The 24107-nt window shown below is 40.7% G+C and overlaps 1 pseudogene; it reads right to left on the reverse strand.

Annotated features, from left to right (window-relative positions):
• Positions 1–2997: 2997 nt before the first annotated feature.
• On the reverse strand, positions 2998–24107 carry LOC113905045 (annotated as a pseudogene).

The following is a 24107-nucleotide window of genomic DNA, read 5'->3' on the forward strand; positions in this document are numbered from 1 at the left end:
AAAGCCTTGAGGTTAGGCTCACCTATGATCACTTGTGTTCTGTCAGGCCCTGATTGGCTTAGTCTACTCTTTCCATTGGTCTTTGTTACATAACAAAATACTCCAAAATTTAGTGTCTCCAAAACCCACAATAGTTTAGTAGTTCATGAGCCTATGGATCAGGATTTGGGCAGGCCTCAGGTGGGATGGTGCACTCTCTTCCATGTGGTGTTGGCCAGGCTCACTCATGCATTTAGGGTGACTTGCCAAGTCAGCTTGGGGCCAGACAGCCCTGGAAGGTGTCAGTCCTATGCCTACTGGTTGTCTGGGCTGCCTTGGTTCTCTTCTGTGTGTTCTCTCCACCCAGGCAGCTGGGGTATGTTCTCATGCACAGAGCACCTCCTGAGTGTGAGAACAGAGGATCAAGGACCCTTGACATCCAAACTTGAGACCTGTGCAACATAATTTCTGTCACATTATATTAGTCAAAGCAAGTCCCCACCTCTTGATGGGAAGATCTGTAAGAATTTTTAATAATTTAAAATCATCACACCTACTCTTACAGCGGGGGAGGGGGAAATCACTTTCACCCAAACCACAGAGCTCTTGTACAGAAAGGACATTAGGGAGAAAACTGGCCAGAGGCTGCAGACGAGGCTAAAAGGTAAATTGAAACTAATTGTGAGGGGCTCTGGATGCCTTGCTAAGTGGACTTTCTCTTTTAATTTGTGGTTCTCACTCTGTTTCTGTGACAACATAATTAATGTTTCTGATGCATTCTCATTAGGAAACCTGACTTAAAAGTGAGTCACCATGGCTGTTTTTCTCAACCTGAAGACTGGACAGGAATAATGTTTCCTAGAGGGACTGCATGCTCTGTCTTTTGGAAGTGGGGCTGTGTTGATTATAACTCACAGTTCCAGGCACTGGGGAGCCACTGATGTCTTGTTCCCAAGTGCAAGAGATTTTCTTTATACATTTTTTATTTTGTATTAAGATATAGCCAATTTGGGCTTCCCTGGTGGCCTGCAATGCAGGAGCCCCAAGTTCAATCCCTGGGTCAGGAAGATCCCATGGAGAAGGGAATGGCAATCCACTCCAATACGCTTGCCTGGAGAATTCCATGGAGAGAGGAGCCTGGTGGGCTACACTCCATGAGGTCACAAAGAGTTGGACACAACCAAGTGACCAACACATACACATACACACACACACGCATGCACACACAGAGCCGATTAACAATATTGTTTTATGTGAACAGCAAAAGGAATTAGCCAAACAAATACATATATCCATTCTCCCCCAAATGCCCTCCCACCCAGGCTCAAGAGAGATTTCTATTCTGATATTTAGTCTTAAGATGCTCCTGTAACAGCTCTGAGTTATACTCACCACCTTTGGGTTCATTTCCCCCACTGTGCACATATGCTGCTAACTTGGGATTTTCCTGTTTACAGCAGCACACCACTCCCAGAAGCAACATTTCTTCCTGTTGGCCAAGTCCTTGGGGTCCAGTGTACTTTCTTCTGCTTTCTGGCCTCAACTGGGACAGCCCCACTGAACACAATGTGTTTGGACATCAACCAGGGGAATGGTCACCATTCAATTGTCTTTCCTCCCAGAAATCTCCTTCTTGCAATGACGTGGTCTTCAGTGACCAAGCAAATGAACCTGAGCACGGTGACAAGGGGATCTTGTCAGTGCGGTCTCTCTGAGCTGCAGCTCCAGTGAGTGTCCTGCCACGCACACGCATTTATCTCTGCTGCTGGGCTGTACACAACTTGTGGAAGAAACATGGGATTCACCTTGTTTGTGTTGAACATAATTTTTTATTGAATGAGGAATTAATAATGGATAAATTAAAAAGATAGGGCTTTCCAGGTGGTGCTAGTAGTAAAGAACCCACCTGCCAATGCAGGAGATGTAAGAGACCTGGGTTCAGTCTCTTGGTGGGGAAGACCCCCTGGAGGAGGATATGGCAACCCACTCCAGTATTCTTGCCTGGAGAATCTCATGGACAGAGGAACCTGGTGGGCTATAGTCCATAGGGTTGCAAAGAGTTGGACATGACTGAAGTGACTGAGCACTCCAATAAAAAAGATAACCCTGAGCAGCATCCCTCTTGATGGAAAAGGTTATGGACATGGAACATGTTTCCTGATCTGTGACTCCTCAGAGCCCTGGCTTCCAGGGAGGAAGCAGTGCCAGGGGGTATCAGACATCTTAATCACAGCTCCTCCCACACACTACTGGAGGACACTGGAGCCCAGAGCAAGGAACAGAAATTTGCCTCTTAAACTGAGGAGGAATAAAGCTCTAAGCAATCTTTTCAGACACTAGGGAAGAGCAAGGGTGAGTGTGTAGGAGGAGTGGGAAAGAGGGGAGAAGAGAAGGATGTAGAAAGTGAGCAGGGAGAGGAACTCCCATCACCTCCCCTGGGGCCCATCCTAGTAAGAAATCCCACCCTGGAACCTGAAGCCTGGGTTTCTGTGGGGCTCTTTGCTGCATATCCTCACCTGGAGTGTCTAGTTAACAAGAAGGACTTGAAGTTTTCAGTGTTTCTCACTTAATACAGCAGCTGTTTGGACACCCACTCCATTTGGACAGCTCATTTCTGGTCCTTCATCCCATTAGAAATGGCAACCCACTCCAGTACTCTTGCCTAGAAAATTCCATGGATGGAGGAGCCTGGTGGGCTACAGTCCATAGGGTCACAAAGAGTCGGACACAACTGAGCGACTTCACAACATCACAACATCCCATTAGAGGCAGCCCTTGCTCACCTCCATTTGGCTAAGGAGCCTGGGCACCTGCTGGGGAGGGAGGGTATTTAGAGTATATTATTCAATTAAAACCAGGAGCAAAGGCAGCTGCTGCCTTTGTGTGACAGGCCAATCCCAGGACAGCTCAATATGGCTGGGATTGTTTAATCTGCAGAATCCATCATGGCTGTCAACAGAGAAGGGACAATAAATATTGTGGAAAGCAGTTAACAGGTGTGGTCTGACTGGAGCGGCCCTAGGCCAGGGAGGAGGAATAGGTGATGCAGGATATGGTGGCAGCGGCGGTGGTGGTGGTGAGGTGATGGCGGTGGTGGAGGGGTGATGGCGGGGTGATGGCGGCGGTGGAGGGGTGATGGCGGGGTGATGGCGGCGGTGGTGGGGTGATGGCGGGGTGATGGCGGTGGTGGAGCGGTGATGGCAGGGTGATGGCGGTGGTGGTGGGGTGATGGCGGGATGATGGCGGCGGTGGTGGGGTGATGGCGGGGTGATGGCGGTGGTGGAGGGGTGATGGCGGGGTGATGGCGGTGGTGGTGGGGTGACTGGCGGTGGGGGTTGGGAGGTGGAGGTGGGTGGGGCTAGGTGGAGGTGGTGGGGTGGGAGGGCAGAGTAATGCATATCTTGGTGGCCCTCCTTCATGTCTGCCCTCCAGGAACTTCTAATATGTTGTTTCTCAACTTTGGGTGCTCACTGGACTCTCACAAAATGCCGATTCACAAGTTCCATCCTCTTCTCCACATTTTGATTAAATTGGTCTGGTTTGTGTCCTGGACATCAGGTTTAGGAAGTGTCCCAGGTGAGGAGGCTGTGAAAGGAAATGGAAAGATATTATCATTTCATAGTGGAAACCTGGAAAGACCCTTCAGAGCAAGGTTCTCAGGTGCAGCAACAGGCCAAGAGGGAAAGGTCACCTACCTGCCTTAGTGACAAAGAAAGGGCTTTGTATTCTCTTTCATGTCTTAAGTTCCCAGGTCGGTTGATTTTTAAATTCACACTCTTCTTTCATTTCCTAGTCATATGGTCTTGTGAAAATCTTAGTTTCCTTACCTATCAAATGGGTATTATCATGTAATCCACTCATTTCCTATTATTGCCATGAAGATCAGGGTTCATGAAGATGCTGTACAAGCAGTATAGAGGGACAGCAGAGATGTTTCTCCACTCTGTGGCTTCTCATGCCATCTCATTGGCACTTAAAGGGCAAAGTCTCCTCAGATCTACAGACCCCATGTCCATGGTGGGGCTCCTGCTCTTCTCCACCTGTTCGTCACACTGGCTTGCTCTCTGGTCTGGGACCCTGAGTCCATCATTCCCTGTGCCGTTTCTGTCTCCTGCACCTGATTGCATGAGCCATATATTCTCCTGTGTAATCTATCTTTTCTTGTGGTTTTAATTGTCACAAATAACTCAAACGGCTGTAGGCAAAACAGTGAGTGGTCAGTAGGGAAGCAAGAAGTATGGAGTTGTGAGTAAAACTGAAGGAGAGTTATAGAACAGATGATAAGAGGGGGGTGTGCGGCCAAAACAATTTTTGCCATGGAGGAGAGATCAAACACATGTATGTCTCTCCGGGAGGAGACAAAAACGGAAATCTAAGATGTGGAGGAAAGTGGGATAACTAAAATAAATTCCCTAAGCCCCTCTTAAGTGTAAAATCCCTTTAAAGAGATAAAGTATTGATTCCTTAAGATTCTGGTTTGCACTTAGTTTCTTTTTTTCCTGACCACTTTGTGCCTCCTGTAGTGCAGTGCAAACATCTCCTTATCCACCCGAGTATCCACCTGAGCTCACTGGCAGAGGGGAGAGGTCTTAATTACGACTGTATCCCAATGTTGAATACAAAAATCCCTCTATAATTAATGAATACATTTATCTATTGCCTTTTTTTTCTAAGTGACATGGGTGTCCTGAAGCAGCATGGATCCTCAGTAAATGGGAAAGGAGGAGCTATGAAAAAGAGGTGGCATGAAGTTAGAGGGATGTGTAAATACCAAGAAAAAACTTTAGCAACTTCAGATTTGAAGAGAAGGAGCAGGAGCAAACACAACCTATTTTTTCCCTTCCCTTATAGTCCTTGTCTACATTCTGGTGTATTTTACATGTGTGCGTGCATGCCTGTGAAGTCACTTCAGTTGTGTCCACCTCTGTGTGCCGTTATGGACTATAGCCCGCCAGACTCCTCTGTCCATGGGATTCTCCATGCAAAATTACTGGAGTAGGTTGCCCCTCCTCTAGGGGATCTTCCCAAGCCAGGGATCAAACTTGAGTCTCTTACATCTCCTGCATTGGCAGGCAGGTTTTTACCACTAGCACCACCCGGGAAGCCCACATTTTACATGTAGTCAATTGTTGTTTAGTCTCTAAGTCAAGTCCGACTCTTTCGTGACCCCATGGACTGTATAGCCCGGCAGGTTCCTCTGAATGGGATTTCCCAGGCAAGAATACCCTAGTGGGTTGCCTTTTCCCACTTGGAAAGGATCTTCCCAACCTAGGGAGTTATAATCAAAACATCTACATAATTGGGTATTTTGTTTCATGAAACAGTGTTTTGAAAAACTTCTTGCTGTATCCAGGGTTTTCCCTGGTAACTCAGCTAGTAAAGAATCTGCCTGCAATGCAGGAGACCTGGGTTCGATCCCTTGGTTGGGGAGATCCCCTGGAGAAGGGAATGGCTACCCACTCTAGTATTCTTGCCTGGAGAATCCCCATGGACAGAGAAGCCTGGCGGGTGGGCTACAGTGGGGTTGCAAAGAGTCGGACACCCTGAACCACTTTCACTTTGCTGTATCTCACATTCTTCATAATTATTATTGTGAAAGAGGTAGAATATTCCATCCAGTTAATGTATTGTCATATACTTCACTGTTCTCCCTGTTCCTATTGTTGAACATCCTATTGTTCTCTATTTCTGCTATATTAGAGAATGCTACAATGCAGTGTCACACACAGGGGTTTACTATTCTTTAAAATTATCCCCTCAATTTAAATTACAATGAATCAAATTACTGGGTCAAATGATGTAAATATTTTTATGATTCTCAGTACATCCTTCTATGTTCCTACTTTATATCCACTGTCAAAGGTATTTATCAATTTCACTATAAACCCTGGCACTAATATTATTGCATTTTCTTTGCCAAGTTAATTGGTATAAAAACATACTTTGATGTTTAATTTGAATTTTATGCCATCTGAACATTTCCCTCATTTGTTTACATTTTGTTCTGTTTATATCATTTGCCATTAACTGGGCATCAAGGATATTTATATACATTAGAATAAACTTTTATATCTTATATGTAATGATTCATTTCTCAAACATTTGAGACAAATACTTTCCCGGCTGTTTTTATTTTCACTAACTAACTAATCAGTTAGTTTGACTAATCAGTTAGTTAATTAGTTAATCAGTTGTGATTAATTGGTTCTTGTACAGAAGTTTTCTATTTATTGATCTTTTCCCTTTTGAATACTTTTAATGATTTGAAGTTCCAATACTCACTGTAATAAGTGACAAGGAGGCAGCAACAGGAAAGTTTCTCTTATTGCCTCTGTGGCAACCAAATTTGTATTTTTCTATATTTCTTCCAATGGTGTGCTTGAGTTTCCCTTTAGGATGGCTGCTGGTGCTGCTAAGTCACTTCAGTCGTGGACTTCTCCAAATTCTCTCTCATATATGAATGCCTTCTTGGTCAGTACTATCTTGATCTTTGCCTGATAGCAACTAGAGGGATCTGGGCAGTTTCACTAGTCTCACTTGTTCTGCAGCCTGTATGGAGGTTAGTTTCTTACTAGCTGCAATGGTGCATGAGACTCCTCCTGGGTCCCTTGGAGTAAGGTTCTAGGAGCCTAAAGACTGACCAAGGTAATTTAGTGCTGTGCTTAGTCATTCAGTCATGTCCAACTCTTTGTGACCCCATTGACTGTAGCCTGCCAGGCTCCTCTGTTCATGGGGATTCTCCAGGCAAGAATACTGGAGTGGGTTGCCATGCCCTCCTCCAAGGGATCTTCCCAACCCAGGGATTGAACCCAGGTCTCCCGTATTGTGGGTGGATTCTTTACCGTCTGAGCTACCAGGGAAGCCCTTAGTTTGTGTAGGGATGACTAATTTGTTGATTAGAGAGAAGGAACATCATCTGCTGCTATGTTGCTGACATTGCTCCCCTGGTGCTTTTAATTGTCATGTCTCAAAAATACTAGTCGGATATTTCTTATACTACCCCCCAATATAGATTTTCTGCGATTTTGTTATGATTACATAAAGGTTATGGATCTTGAAGAGGAATATCCCAGAATAGAGGTGACTTTTTCTTTTTCTTTTTAAAGTTGAAGTACAGTTGACTTACAGAGTTGTGTTAGTTTCAGGTGTACAGCAAAGTGATTCAGTTATATATACACACGTATTCCTTTTCAGACTCTTTCCCCTTATACATTAGTGCATGATATTGAGTATAGTTCCCTATGCTATACAGTAGTTTCTTGTTGTTATTTATTTTATATATAGTAGTGTGTAGATGTTAATCCCAAACTCCTAATTTATCCCTCCCATTCCCCCCTTTCCCTTTGGTAACCATAAGTTTGCTTTCTATATCTGTGAGTCTATTTCTGTTTTGTAAGTAAATTCGTTTGTATCACTTTTAAGATTCCACATATTAGCAATATCACATGATTATTTGTCTCTGTCTGACTTGCTTCACCTAGTATAATAGTCTCTATGTCCACTCATGTTGCTGCAAATGGCATTATTTCATTCTTTCTTATGGGTGGTTAATATTCCCATATATATTCATATATATATACACACACACAAACACACACATACCACATCTTCTTTCTTCTTTATCCATTCATCTGTTGAGGGACATTTATGTTGCTTCCATGTTTTGGCTGTTGTAAATTGTGCTGCAATAAACACTGGGGTACATATCTTTTCGAATTACAGTTTTGTCTGGATATATGCCCAGGAGTGGGATTGCTGGATCATATGGTAACTCTATTTTTAGTTTTTTAAGGAACCTACATACTGTTCTCTATAGTGGCTGCACTAATTAACTTTCTCAGCAATAGTGTAGGAGGGTTCCTTTTTTCCACACCAAGAGGTGCCTTTTTTATTGCATCATAATAGGAGTCCTTGATCAGGGAGTCCTACTTACTACTGGTGACGCTAACTTGATCACAGTTAAAGTGGTATCTTCCAAGTTTCTTCTGTTACAAAGTTACTATTTTCTCTTTTCATAGTCTATCTGATAGATGAGAATCACTAAGAACACCCCACATTTCAGAGACTTGAACATCTCCTTACTGTCTAGCACTACAAGATGTTCCAGATTCATCTTGTATTTTCCCTGCCCCAGTCCCAGAATCACCTATTTCTCCAAGGATCGCTGCTTCATTTTATTGGAAAATGTTACATAGAAATATATGGAGAGTAATCAATAGTGGTGTTTACAAAGTTGTGTGGTAGGTATAGAAAAGTAAATAAGGAAGTCACGGTCCTTCCTTCAGACAGCTTCAGTCTGATGTGATGAGTACTATAGAAGGGAAGTGCATGGAGCTATAGGGCATAGAAAGAAAGTGAAGTTGCTCAGTCATGCCCGACTCTTTGCAACCCCATGGACAGTAGCCTGCACCAAGCTCCTCCATCCACGGGATTTTCAAGGCAAGATCTGGAGTGGGTTGCCATTTCCTTCTCCAGGGAATCTTCCCAACCCAGGGATCGAACCCAGGTCTCTCGCATTGTAGACAGAGGCTTTACCTTCTGAGCCACCAGGGAAGTCCTCATGATAGGGCATATCATGAGGGATTTAAACATCTTGGTGGTCACGAAAGCATTCTAGAGGAACTGCCACTAACGCTGAGGCTTGAAGGAAGAAAAGGAACTAGTGAAGAGATGAAACCAATATCTGGGTGCTAGGTGTGCCGCAACCTATGATCAGCTTAAACCTCAACTCATTTAATATCATAGTTTTGTGATTAATTCCCTAATCCCTTTACTATCCTCATCTTTCCCTTGTGTAGGATCCTACTTTCTTTAATATCCTTTCATTCATTTAACATTTTTTGAGAATAGAGGAAGGAAAAGCAATCCAGGCAGAATGAACAGCTTGTGGGAAGGCCAGGATAAGAAAAAGGGTGTGCTATGTGCTCAAGGAACTGAAGGAAGTGCGTTATACCAAGAGAGAAGAGAGCAGGAGAAAGAGACACAAGAAATGAACCTGGAAACTTTGAAATGCACCAGGTCTCATAGATCTTGAAAGGTTAGTTAAGGGTCTTGGCCATTATTTCAAGGACAGTGGAGAGCCATGGAAGCCTTTTAAAGCAATTAGTAATAGACTATGTTATTGGTCTTTAGTAGGAAGGACAGATTGGTTCAAAAGGATTAAGTCATTAGTCTCTGTAAGGCTTAGTTTCCTTCCTGCCTTACAGGATTTGGGTGAAGATTAAACAATGGATCACATACAAGTTCCCAGAATGATGTTTGGCACATGATGGGCAATCAAGAAATGTTGGTGCCTTGTTCATCCACAATCCTGATTCTTTTTTATCCAGTCTCATCTTTCTCATTATTCTTCTGACCATATTTTGGGTAGAAAATTACTTTTAAAATTTCTTGCTGAAATTAAAACTGATTATTGTGCTAGACATGATGAACAAATAAACCTGGGCCTTGCCTTGATACATAGTTACCATGACCCATAACATGATATGATACGAACTATACTAATGATGTAAACATAAGCTCAGAGGGCAAGAATGACATCCTTCACCTCTCTGTCAGGCAAAATATATGGCACTGAGGATTTCAACACAGACTTCTTGACCAAATAATGTGCTCTGAGAGTTCAGAGGACAAAGCCAAGAAGTTTGGACTATAAGTTCAATATCTTGGAAATTAATATAGTCTCAGCAAGGGCTGTGACTTTCTTTTTATTTTGTTAGTATTGTTTGAGATTTTTTTTAACTTTTCATGAAAATAATTTCAGTGATTGTTTAATCACATTTCTAAATCAAAACTTTCCTACTATGAATCACACTATAATAACATGAAAACACCAAATCTATACTGAGATGCTTGATCTGATAATATTAAATTCCAAATTATCTATGGTATTTCCATCTGAATCACAGAAAATATGAGGCTAATTTCATTCTCTGTTGCCAACTTCCCCACTACTTACCAGCACCCTCATCAGCTAACCTAACTCCCAGGTGATGTGTGTTTAGATAATCAAAGTTATTTTATTCTTAGCCCTAGCAATACACCAGTGGACTAGTTTGAGAATCACGTAATGTCAGTGAAGTAAATGACCATGGGGTCATAACTGCTCCCTCTACTAACATGGGTAACTCTTCCAGTTTCTATGCTAATATATTTTATTTCTTAGGCAAGTTGAAAAATGAAGTAAGTAATCATGTTGGCTCTGAGAACACTTAGCAGTATTGTGGCAAATTTAAAAGTAGAGGCTACTTTACTCTTGATGGTTCTTCAGATTCATGTGGTGAAACAGAACTTGATCAAAAGCTTACTTTTAAAAGTCTTACTATTTCAGATGAAAGTCACGCCTGCCTGTCCTTAAACGCATTGGAGCCTGAGTCAGTGGCTCCACGAGTGATGGCTGTCATGCACTCGTATAATCACCGAGGGAGGACAAATGTATTTCAAACACCTACACCCGCCCCTCAGGGAAGAAATCGTTTTAAGACAACTCAAAAAGTAATTCTGATACTGTTAGCAAAACTGTATTGTTCTTAGTCATTGCAAGTATTTTTATTATAAAACTCAAGTTAAGATTTAAAAGTACAGAGAATGTGGAAAAGGAAACTGTTCCCAATTCAATTTCATAATCCTATACCTTAAAAGTTGTCATTGTTAGCAACTTCTTCTTAATTTCTCCTTCCAGAAATGTTTCTTTTTATACAACTATATAAATGAAGTATCTATTATATATTTTAACACAAGTAGGATCATCCTATACACAGTTGTGCATTTTTCATCTTTCACATTAAATGAGGTCAGTACATTTAGGTATTTATTTTCTTTTTGTGCCTATATAGGATTACACACATAGATGCATCATAATTTATTTCACCTAATTATTTATTTACTGGCTGTTCTGGGTCTTCCCTGTGGTACCCAGGCTTCTCTAGTTGTGGCACATGGGGCTTAGTTGCCCCGTGGCACGTGGGGCTTATTTGCCCCATGGAACGTGGGATTCTGGTGTCCTGACCAGGGATTGAACCCGTGTCCCCTGCATTGGGAGGTGTGTTCTTAACCACTGGACCACCAGGGAAGTCCTGGTTCTCACTGTTAATTAAACTGTTTAAAGCTTTGGGTCAAGAATTACATGTCAGGCTTACAAGTAAGAAAATATTTAGTTAACCAATCTAAGTGAGCTGTGATTTCCTCCCTGAAAATTATACCTTTCAAGCCAGGGTTAGGGATTGCATAAGATCTGCATTTGAATATTAATATATGTATTGTTTTGGGAGAATAATTGAACTAATATAACTAAGCAGAATCTAAAGATCCAATGTGGAGAGAACTAAAGTGTTGCTTCCTCTCCATTCTTCTCTGAACTCAATTTGATGGTTCTGCAATACAAGTAAACACTGATTAGATGCCATATTAGGGATTCTCTGGTGGCTCAGATGGTAAAGAGTTTGCCTGCAATGTGGGAGACCCGAGTTTGATCCCTGGGTTGGGAAGATCCTCTGGAGAAGGAAATGGCAACTCACTCCAGTATTCTTGCCTGAAAAATCCCATGGATGGAGGAGCCTGGGGGAATACAGTCCATGGGGTCGCAAAGAGTCGGCCATGACTGAGAGACTTCATGAAACTGGAGCCTATTATACAGAGTGAAGTAAGTCAGAAAGAAAAACACCAATACAGTATATTAACGCATATATATAGAATTTAGCAAGATTGTAACAATGACCCTATATGCAAGACAGCAAAAGAGACACAGATGTAAAGAACAGACTTTTGGACTCTGTGGGAGAAGGCAAGGGTGGGATGATTTGAGAGAATAGCATTGAGACATGTATATTATCATATGTGAAATAGATCACCAGTCCAGGTTCGATGCACGAGACAGGGTGCTCAGGGCTGGTGCACTGGGATGACCCTGAGGGATGGGATGGGGAGGGAGGTGGGAGGGGGGTTCAGGATGGGGAACACATGTGCAACCAGGACTGATTCATGTGAAAGTATGGCAAAAACCACCACAATATTGTAAAGTAGTTAGCCTCCAATTAAAATAAATAAATTAATTAAAAAATTAGTAAAAGGAAGCATAGACATTTTACTAGTAGGTAAAATAAATCATTGAAAGCTTCCTATAGAAAGCTGAATTTGTCTAGTGAGATATTATGAAGACTGACAATTTAGAGTTTGTTCCCCAAACTGGCTGGGTATCAGAATCACTTGGGGAGCTTAGTAACTATTCAATGCTCAGAACTGACACCTGCAGATTCAGATTCAGTTGGCATAGACTGAGGCCTGGGAATAGTGTCTTTATCAATACTCTGATGATACTGATGTAATGAGCCTTCAGTATTTTTTTGTTTTTTTAAAATATAGGTTTATAGCACTGTTGAGGAGTTTTTCTTTTTTAAAACTTTGATCTTTAGCACTTTGTAAAAGTTTTGATGTCATTCTCCCTTGTCATCAGATTTTGTTCTGGCTTAAAAAAAAAATCTGCAGGGTAATATCTGTTCTTTAATAGAAGCCGACATTCTGACATACACTTTTGCTGTTGTCATTTTGGGCTTTTGTAATATCTCTTGAGCTGAATCAGATGAAACTCTGTTTTCTTATCTCACTGGATTTAAAAATGGAATAAGACTCTTAGAGTAGATGCTTATAGGCTATAGATACATTTACATTTCCTTTAAATATTAAAGTTTATTACCCCTGAACCAAACCAGTAGTGTTTGGCTCAACCTTCATTTTTAGTACAGAAATGACTGCATCCTAGAATCAGTTTTCTTTCAGTGTTTGCTACAATTTTGAAGACTGGAAAAATACTCTAGTGACTTACCAAAAGGCTGTTTTTCCCAAAGACTTAACTGTTACTATTTGGGATTTGTTAGGACTTCTCACAAACACATAGATGTCTTTTAGCCCCTTCCTTCTTCAATTTTATAGTGTATTAAGGAGGGTTCCTATGCTGTTTTGAAGATTTTTTTATTGGGCCTCATTTAATCATTCAGTAATATTTTGAGCATATACTACACTCTAGGCACTAGAAACATAAAAGTAAATAAGACAGACACCATTTCTGTTTCAATGGTGTTTATAGTCTGATGGGAAAGAAATATAATTATTTAATTTGATATAGTAATTGTACTAGGTAGTGTTTCACAAGAGAAACAGAACTAGCAGGAGATACATATATATTAATATATATGTCTGTGTATATATATATGTGTGTGTGTATATAATGTATGTGTGAATATATGTGTGTATATACATATATAGTATGTGTATATACTATATATATGTGTATAAGCTATATAGTCTGTGTATATGCATAAATAATATATATAAATAGAGAGAGATAGGGTAGGTTGAAAGATTCATGTCAAGGAATTGCCTTGTACAATTGGGAGGGTTGGCTAGTCAAGTCCAAAATTCCAAGGGCGAGTAGGTAGTCAAGAAAGGAAGGCTGGCATTTGAATCAGTTCTAATGAGGTGGAGGAACCTAGAGCCTGTTATACAGAGTGAAGTAAGTCAGAAAGGGAAAGATAAATATCATATACTAACACATACATATGGTATCTAGATAGATGATACTGATGAAATTATTAGCAGGGAAGCAGTGCAGACACAGACATAGAGAACAGACTTATGGACACAGGAGAGAGGGAGGAAAGTGAGATGTGCAGAGAGAGTAACAAGGAAACTTACATTACCATATGTAAAATAGACAGCCAATGGGAATTTGCTGTGTGTCTCAGGGAACTCAAACAGGGGCTCTGTAATAACCTAGAGGGGTGGGATGGTGAGGCAGATGGGAGGGAGGTTCAAGAAGGAGGGGGAACAGTATACCTATGGCTGATTCATGTTGATGTTTGGCAGAAACAAACAAAATTCTGTAAAGCAATTATCCTTCAATTTAAAAATAAATTAAAAAAAAAAAGAAAGGAAGGCTGGACATTCTCAAGGTGACACTGTAGTTCACAGGCAGAATTTTATTCCTCGGGATACCCTGGGTTCTGATCTCAAAGCCTTTCAACTACTTGCAACAGGTGTACCATAATTATGGTAGATAATCTCTTTTACATAAAGTCAACTAATTATAGATGTGAACCAAATCTATAAACTGTCTGCACAGCAACACCTCAATTAGGGTTTGATGAATAACAGCATTATAACCTACCCAAGGTGACACATAAAACTGACTGTCACAATAATGTTTGAAAAATTCTATGGTGGAGAAAGCATAAAATGCCAGAAACTGACATAGCAGGGGCGTCTATCTTAGTCTACCGGGAGTCAGATATTTTCTTAAAACTGATGACAATTAATGTAAGACCTAAGAGATGAGTAGGAATTAACTAGATAAAGAGGTGGAGAGAGAATATTCTAGGATATGGGAAGTATAAGCAAAGGTCCAGAGACCAGAGACAGAGCAACAGAGATATAATTTTCTCTTATCAGATATTTTTTCCTGACTTTCTTTTTTCAGAATATCCACAAGGTGATGGTTGTTTTTGAACAGAATCTGAGATTTGAATTTTTTGGGGGGGGTCATTATTATATTAGCTTATTGTCATGCCTTCAACAGTGAATCAGATGAAACTCTATTTTCATGTTTTAATTAGCACTTTCCATTGCTAGTGAGATGAAGCACCCTTTCATGTGTATTTGACATTCAGGTTTTCTCCTCTATAGATTGCCTGTTTTTAACCTTGGCACATATGGGTAGTTTTATTTTCCATATTGATACGTATGATTTGGATATTACTAGAAATTCTTTGTCTTCATATGCATTGCACATATATTTCCCAGAGAACATCAGTCCAAAGTGGGAGGCACTTTGTAGACTACAGTTGCAGGTGAGTGCAAGGGGACCGCGTTAAATCAGAGAGTGCTGGGGTGACCTCTACGCTAGACTCAAGTCTCACTTCTAGGACAGAGCTCTCATGCTGAGCATGAACAATAGGGGCACAAGAAAGCAAAGGGGAAAGGAGACAGCCAACCTCACAAAGCACAGTGGGCTTTAAAAAAAAAAAAAAAAAAAAAAAAACTTCAAATAAATGACAGAAGAGGGAGCTCCAGAATCCTGAAGCTAGGAAACCTACACTGACCGTCCTCCCTTCTAGGGAGGAAAACTCAACTCATTAATATATAAGTAACAGGAAAGAAAAGTAGTCAAACCTACTCAAAACTATTATCAGAAAAATAGGAAAATTAGTAGCAGAGTAACATCCTTTTAAGCAATGAAAACAAACCAGAATGACATGTCCACAAATAAAGGAAAACTATATCTACTATTTCAAATAAACAAGATGAATGAAATTAAGAAAATGAGAAAATACATAAAAAACAACTTCAGTTCAGTTCAGTCGCTCAGTCGTGTCCAACTCTTTGCGACCCCATGAATCGCAGCACGCCAGGCCTCCCTGTCCATCACCAACTCTTGGAGTTTACTCAAACTCATGTCCATTGAGTTGGTGATGCCATCCAGCCATCTCATCCTCTGTCATCCCCTTCTCCTGCTGCCCTTGATCCCTGCCAGCATCAGGGTCTTTTCCAATAAGACAACTCTTCACATGAGGTGGCCGAAGTATTGGAGTTTCAGCTTCAGCATCAGTCCTTCCAATGAACACCCAAGACTGATCTCCTTTAGGATGGACTGGTTGGGGCTCCTTGCAGTCCAAGGGACTCTCAAGAGTCTTCTCCAACACCACAGTTCAAAAACAACTTAAATTATAATAAAAAACAAGTCAGACATAATATTATTGGAAAAAAGAAAACAGGAATATTTGATAATGCAGCTTATAAAACAGGAAAGGTAGGAAAAAAAGATATAACACTTTAGAAATGAAGTAAAAGTAATACCTTAGTTAATACATAGCATTGGTAGTAACATAAAGAGAAACATACAATGAAAGGGAGGAAAATTTTAACTTAAAAACATGAAAGAAATTAAAAAGGATTTAAGAGAAAATGACATTAAATATCTGCAAAGTGTGTGTCTATGTGTGTGTAAATTCTTGAGGAAAGCCAAAGCAACTGAAGAGAACAGAACAAATACTATTAATATAAAACAATCAAACAATCCAATTGAAAAATGAGCAGAAGACCTAAATAGACATTTCTCAAGAGAAACTAAGATGGCCAATGGGCACACGAAAAGTTGCTCACCATCACTAATTATTAAAGAAATACAAATCAAACCACAAAGAGGTACCACTTCACACTGGTCAGAATGGCCATCATTAAAAAGTCTACAGATCATAAATGCTGAAGAGGATATGAAGAAAAGGGAACCCTCCTCCACTCTTGGTGGGAATGTATGTTTGTATAGCCACTGTGAAAACAGTATGGAGGTTCCTCAGAAAATTGAAAATAGAATTACCATAGGATCCAGCAGTTCCACTCCTGGGCATATACCTGGACAAAACTACAATTTAGAAAGATACACGCACCCTATATTCATAGCAGCACTATTCAAAAGAGTCGAGACATGGAAACAAACTAAATGCCCATCAACTGGTGAATTAATAAAGAAGATGTGTTATGTATAAACACAGTGGAATTTTCACCCACCCATAAAAAGAATGAAATGATGCCATTTTCAGCAAGCAACGTGGATGCAACTAGAGATTATCATCCTAAGTGGGTCAGAAAGAGAAAGATGAATACCATTTGACATCATTTGTATGTGGAGTCTAAATACGACACAAATGAAACTATCTACGAAACAGAAACTCAGAGGGAATGGAGGGAGGGATGGAGTAGGCGATTGGGGTTAGCAGATGTATGCTTTTATATACAGAATAGATAAAAAACAAGGTCCCACTGTATAGCACAGAGAGCTATATTCAATATACTATGATAAACCATAATGGAAAAGAATATGTAAAAAAAAGAATATATATATATATAAAGAATCACTTTGCTGTGCAGCAGAAATTAACACATTGTAAATCAACTATATTTCAATGAAAATAAAGTATTTTTTCTGATATTAGTATAGCCAGTTTTGCTCTCTTTTGGTTACTATTTGCATAGAGTATCTTTTTTCTAATCCTTTTGCTTTTAATACGTTTGTGTCTTGGATCAAAAGGGATTCTTTGGAACATGTAGGTTAACCCTGTGTTTTTATCCATTTTGCTGATCTTTGTCTTTTAACCAGAGAGCTTGATGCACTTATGTTTAATTAGACCTCCATTCTGCTATTTGTTTTCTAAATGCCTAATAGCTTTTCTGTCCCTCATGTCCTGCATTACTGCCTTCTTTTGTGTTCAGTTGATTTTTTGTCATATATGTTTAAATACATTTCTCATTTCCTTTTTGTAATTCTATAGCTACTTTCCTTGTCACTGGCATAGGGATCACATTTAATGCCCTAAAGTTATACACTCTAATTTCAATCTATACCTGCTAAACCTCAATAACATACAAAAAACTCAGCTCCAGGGACTTCCCTGGTGGTCTAGTGGTTGAGACTCCACACCTCTACTGCAGGGAGCACAGGTCCCATTTGTGGTCAGTGAACTAAGATCCTGTATGCTGTGCACCATGGCCAAATTAAAAAAAATATATATAAACAAAAAAACCCCTTTAGCTCCATTACATTACATCTCTATCCCCATCCTTTTCAGTTGGTTGATTTTAAAAATCACATCTTTATACATTTTGTGCCCCAAAATGTTGGGTTTTTTTGCTGAGAATCAACCCAATGTGTAAACTTAAAGTCTCCTCAGATCTCTTCTGAATTTTCCCCGTGTGTCTGTGTGGTCGTTTTCTAATTTCCCTTGTATATGCAGCCGTTTTGAGTAGCTTAGTTTTTAATCTGTTTTCCTATAGGTAAAAGAGAAAACTGAATGGGAGAGAAAATGCGTGCTGGCCCATTAAGTCCCTTGGACGTCACAACAGGCAGAGGAGAAAGGCTTGCAAGGATGAGAGGAGGTGCAACAATGCCCCTCAGATCCTCCTCCTTGTCTCAACCTCTGTGATAAAAACCAATGATCAGCAGTCAGAGCACAGTTCCCTGATATTTGCAGAACAGGGTCCTTTTGGTCTACTCTGGCTCCCATAAGCTGTTTGCAGCCTACTTCAGGAACACATGCACAGCTGACTGCCTCATAGATGGGGATGGTAGATTGGTGGGCTGTGACTTGCTGATGAGGTAATTGGCTAACATAAACTGCGGTTTTTAGTCCAAGTCTTCGCTTTGAAGTTGCAAGCCTTCAACAGACTCCAGAGTTCCAAAGTAATTACGTTAGACAGGTTTACCAGCCCAATTGTTGGCACTGTGGGGAGACAGAGACCTGGTACTTCCTACTCTGCCACCTTCCCAGAATCCTCCTCCTGGTCTTTTGCAACAACAGACAGGCAAGTTAGAACTGGGTGTGAGTGAAGAGCCTACAGACACAGTGAGAACTTAGTAGTGATCAGGATGGCAATAATGAATTGTTGTGATGCCTGCTTCAGTCTTCCAGAGGCTATTTTCTTGGTCTCTTCTTCTTAGTCTTACCTGGTTTAATGGAGGTCATCAGGCAGGGGACACCTGACAAGTGGGTGTTTTGTAGTTTTTCTCAGGAGCCACAGTCGTAGTGAAGACAAAGTCTGTGATGTGGAAGAAACTCAGTGATTCAGGCTATGTCCCTGAATAATAGCGCTCTGGGGACATGAGTAGAAACTGTGTTTCTCTTTCCAGGCAAATATCCTTGTAGCTGGTGTGATATCAGCTAACTTTCAGATGTCAGTCTTGTATTGATTTCTGTAATTCCAAGTCACTTTTTGGCATCAAAGACCAAAAGGGTTTTATATGTCCTTTGGAAACCCTACAGCCCTGGGTCAGTTGTCCTCAGCATACTTTAAGCAGTAAGCAGTAGTCACACACACTTAAGAAATCAATGCCTAGCTTCTCTCCAGCACCAATAAGTGCCATCCACAGCAAACCTCCCGTTCGTTAAAATAAGAAATAAGAAAATAAGTTAAAATAAGAATGTGAAGAATGGGTTCATAGAAGATCCCAAAGGCTCAGAGATCACAGGTTAGAGAATTGTTGTTTTTTCCTTTTCCCACTTTCTCTTGTGGTCAATCTGGGACAACTTGTTTCTTTTGCTTCAGAAGTTGAGGAGTTTTCACTGGGCCAAAATTAGGCTGTGAAATCCTTTCTGCTCTCTCTATAGGAAGATAGATTTGAGGTCCTGCGGTGACAGCAGGATGAGGTGGAGGTTGTTAGAAAAGTTATTCTTACCTCTATGGTGTACTTCAGCATTAAATGTTTCAACAAGACCTCTTCCATTAATTTGACTTTTCTACAGTCTTAAGAGGTACAGGGTAAATTTTGATCATATGTCGATATCAGATCATATATGGATCATATTCTGTAAGTCATTCTACTGACGACTTTTTCCTAAGTCTAGAAAATAGTAGCATCTAGTGAAAATAGTTGTGAGGAACACTTCAGTCTTATTCTTTAATTTTACTAAAGTGAGAAGGGGAGTGAAGGAGGTGAAATAGAAGAACAAAGAACAAATGAGGGACACAGTGGTGGCAATGAGATTTACTTGGAGGTTAGTTGAGAGACATGGATTATAACTACTTATTTTATTTTTTATGGAGAACCCGGCCTGCCTTACTGGTGAGTTCTTCTAAGAGAAGCCATTTTCAGGGAAGGCATCCTTCAGTCCAATTTTCAATGGGACTGGTTTTCCATGAGCTCTGTTTTCTCAAGTTTTGAAGCTCATCCCCTTACTAGGAGGTTTATTGCCCCACAATCTTTTATCCATTTTCCACTAAGCTGCTTATTCACATGTGACAGTCCCAATTCAGTTTTTGAAATAGAAGCTACTTTAGGTATTTTAACAGAAAGGAATTTCATACAGGGAACTATATGTTAAAAAATAATGTGTGTAGTTCTGGAAGATGCTACTGTTACCATAACCAAAAGATGGGGACTCAGAAGTCTGCACACTTGAACTTAGGAAGAAAATCTCATGAAGCCTGAGATCCGGGGATCGGGACACTGCCCCTGGTGTTGCCACAGCTACCTTGGAGAAGGGAAAGGCTACCCACTCCAGTACTCTGGCCTGGAGAATTCCATGGACTGTATAGTCCATGGGGTCGCAAAGAGTCGGGTACGACTGAGCGACTTTCACTCACTCACTGTTGACAGCCATGAAATGTTGGGCCCTGGAATGCTGCTGTCGAACACCTAGTTTCTTGACTGCTCACCAGCAGAAAACAGAAGGGAAGAAATACAGATCTATCCAACTCTGTCTTTCATTTCTCACATGAGAAATGTAATTGGAAAAAAATAATGACCCTAAGACAGTAGCTTTAAGGAAGTATGGGGACAATTATGCTTTAGTTTTCCTGCAGTAGGCAGCTTGAAAGGATCCTGAGAATTTCCATCAAAACAGCCAAGTGCTTTAAATATTTCCAAAGTGCTAAGGATAAAGCTTAAGCCAAAGGAATGAATATCTAATAACGGAATTTCATCCATTAGTGAGAGAAACTCTTCTTTCTCTCAGTGCTGGAAGGGCACATCAGATCTTAATGCATAAATGATTTCTAACAGCTTTACCTCTGGCTTACTGCTGCCTGTGGTTATGGTTATCCAACAGAAAACAGAGTCCTCACCTAATGTTCCATTTCTTACTACCTAAGAATGCAGTGTATTCTCATATATAATTTTATCATTGAGATCAAGAATTGGGTTGTCCTCCCATCCAATACTAATCAGGCCTGACCCTGCTTAGCTTCCGAGATCAGACAAGATGAGGTACATTCAGGGTGTTACGGGAGTACACATGTACACTCAGGGCTGATTCATGTCAGTGTATGGCAAAAACCACCACAATATTGTAAAGCAATTAGCCTCCAATTAAAAAAAAAGAATTGGGTTGTTCTGTTACAGGCCCTCACCCTCCTCCATTGTTAGGAAAAACATACATGAGTGCACATAACGGAATGTACCAAGGAGGGATTTTGTGCCGTTGCCTTACTCTGCACAGGGAGAGCACTGTGGATTGAGTGCGTAGGACTCAAGCCAAGAACTGGCAGGAGCCCATGAGACACTCACTTGATGGCACCCCCAACCCGTGCCCCTCGGATGAGTCTGCCAGCATAATTTTTAAATTTCTAGATGAAAGAGACTCCTAAAACTTTTATTATTGAGCTTATATTTTTAGTTCATTTTTTCTTTACGTTCTCATTATTTTTTATTAGAATATGCCTTGGAGCCAGTCATGCTGGGTACCTTTTCCAGGGTGCTCAGTACAGTCTTTCAATATATGATTTCAAGTTGCCTGTTATTTTAGTATATTTTTTCCCTTTTTTATGTTAATTTCTGCTGTATGGCAAAGTGATTGTTATACACACACACACATATACACACATATTCTTTTAAAAAATATTCTTCTCCATTATGGTTCATTCTCTGTGCTATACAGTAAGACCTTGTTGTCAATCCATTCTATATACAAAAGCTTACATCTGCTAACCTGAACCTCCCACTGCATCCCTCCCAAACCCTCCTTGCTTGGCAACCATAAGTGCATTCTCTATGTCCATGAGTCCGTTTTTGTTTTGTATATACGTTCATCTGTGTCATATTTTAGATTCTACATATAAGCGATATCATATAATATTTGTCTTTCTTTCTGACTTACCTCACTTAGTGTGATAATCTCTAGTCACACCCAGGATGCAAATGACATTATTTTATTCTTTTTTATTTTAAAAAAGCTATTAATTTTTTAAACATATATATATTTTTTATTTTAATTGGAGGCTAATTATTTTACAATATTGTGGTTGTTTTTGCCATACATTCACATGAATCAGCCATGGTTGTACATGTGTTCCCCATCCTGACCCTCCGTCCCACCTCCCTCCCCATCCCATCCCTCAGGGTCATCCCAGTGCACCAGCCCTGAGCACCCTGTCTCATGCATCGAACCTGGACTGGCGATCTGTTTCACATATGATAATATACATGTCTCAATGCTATTCTCTCAAATCATCCCACCCTCGCCTTCTCCCACCGAGTCCAACAGTCTGTTCTTTACATCTGTGTCTCTTTTGGTATCTCGCATATAGGGTCATCGTTACCACCTTTATAAATTCCATATATATGCGTTAATATACTGTATTGGTATTTTTCTTTCTGACTTACTTCACTCTGTATAATAGGCTCCAGTTCCATCCACCTCATTAGAACTGATTCAAATGCATTCTTTTTAATAGATGAGTAATATTCCATTGTGTATATGTACCACAGCTTTCTTATCTATTCATCTGCCGATGGACATCTGGGTTGCTTCCATGTCCTAGCTATTGTAAATAGTGCTGTGATGACCATTGGAGTACACATGTCTCTTTCAATTCTGGTTTTCTCGGTGTGTATGCCCAGCAGCGGGATTGCTGGGTCATATGGGAGTTCCATTTCCAGCTTTTTAAGGAATCTCCACACTGTTCTCCATAGTGGCTATACTAGTTTGCATTCCCACCAACAGTGTAAGAGGGTTCCTTTTTTTCTCTGCACCCTCTCCAGCATTTCTTGTTTGTAGACTTTTTGATAGCAGCCATTCTGACTGGCGTGAGATGGTACCTCATTGTGGTTTTGATTTGCATTTCTCTGATAATGACCGATGTTGAGCACCTTTTCATGTGTTAGCCATTTGTATGTCTTCTTTGGAGAAATGTCTGTTTAATTCTTTGGCCCATTTTTTGATTGGGTCGCTTTATTTTTCTGGAATTGAGCTGCAGGATTAAAAAAAACTATTTTTGGCTGGGTCTATATTGCTGGGAAGGCTTTTCTATAGCTGTGCATGGGCTTCTCATCAGGGTGGCTTCTCTTGTGAAGCATGGGCTCTAGGGTATGCAGGCTTCAGTAGCTGCAGCTCTCAGGCTCCAGAGCTCAGGCTTAATCGCCCTGTGGTATGTGGCTTCTTCCTAGATCAGGGATTGAACAAGGGTCTCTTGCATTGGCAGGCATATTTTTTACCACTGAACCACAAGGGAAGCCCCTATTTTATTCTTTTTTTTTTTTTTTGGACCTAATCAAATTTATAAGCTTTTGCAAAGCAAGGGAAACTATAAACAAAATGAAGACAACATACGAACTGGGAGAAGTTATTTTCAAACAAGGCGATGGACAAGGGCTTAATTTCCAAAATATACAAATAGCTCATACAACTTAACGAAAAAATAAACAGTCCAATTAAAAAAAATAAGCATACGGTATAAACGGACATTTCTACAAAAAAGGTATACTGATGGCCAGTGTTCTTGCCTGGAGAATCCCAGGGACGGGGAAGCCTGGTGGGCTGCTGTCTATGGGGTCGCACAGAGTCTGACATGACTGAAGCAACTTAGCAGCAGCAGCAGCAGTAGGTACATGAAAAGATGCTCAATGTCACTAACCATTAGAAAAATGCAAATCAAAACCACATTGAGGTACCACCTTACACCCGTGAAAATGGCCATCATTATAAAGGCTACAAATAATAAATGCTGGAGGGGGTATGGAGCAAAGGGAAAAGGGAACCCTCCCACGCTACTGGTGGGAATACAAACAGGTGCAGCCACCATGGAAAACAGTATGAAGGTTCCTTAAAAAACTAGAATTGCCATGTGAAATAGCAATCCCACTCCCGGATATATATTTTGAACGCATCCTCCGATTCCATGGATAGGAGATCCCCATCAAAAGGAATAAGAACTAGGTTATACTCCTCCCTATGAATAAAGAATCCCAAAACACCCAGATCCTTCAACCGCTGTTCGCACAATAAGCTACGTCGTGGCACGAACAAAAGGTGGAAATCTCTTGCTGGGCCACGTCTGTCTTCACTGAGCACATTTTCAGCAACGATATCCATCAATTCTAGCCTGGGTCTGACAAAAAAAATTATATTCTTGACATCGGCTGCTGGCAAACAACTTCCTTTAAACGTAAACATTTTTTCCACTTCATGTTCCTTCAACAGTGAATACTGTGCAATCAGGCCAAAGGGTCCAGTGAGATACTCATCCCAAACTATTGCCTTGCTTCCCACGCACTTGTCCAGGAACTCGCGCAGCTCGCAAAGCACTGCCTCGCGCAGCACGTTGAGGTTCACTCGCCGGTAGGACAAGTGGGCCGCCATCTTGCCCCA

This window comes from Bos indicus x Bos taurus, chromosome 15 (genome assembly GCF_003369695.1).
Source record: "Bos indicus x Bos taurus breed Angus x Brahman F1 hybrid chromosome 15, Bos_hybrid_MaternalHap_v2.0, whole genome shotgun sequence".
NCBI classification, from domain to species: Eukaryota; Metazoa; Chordata; class Mammalia; order Artiodactyla; family Bovidae; genus Bos; species Bos indicus x Bos taurus.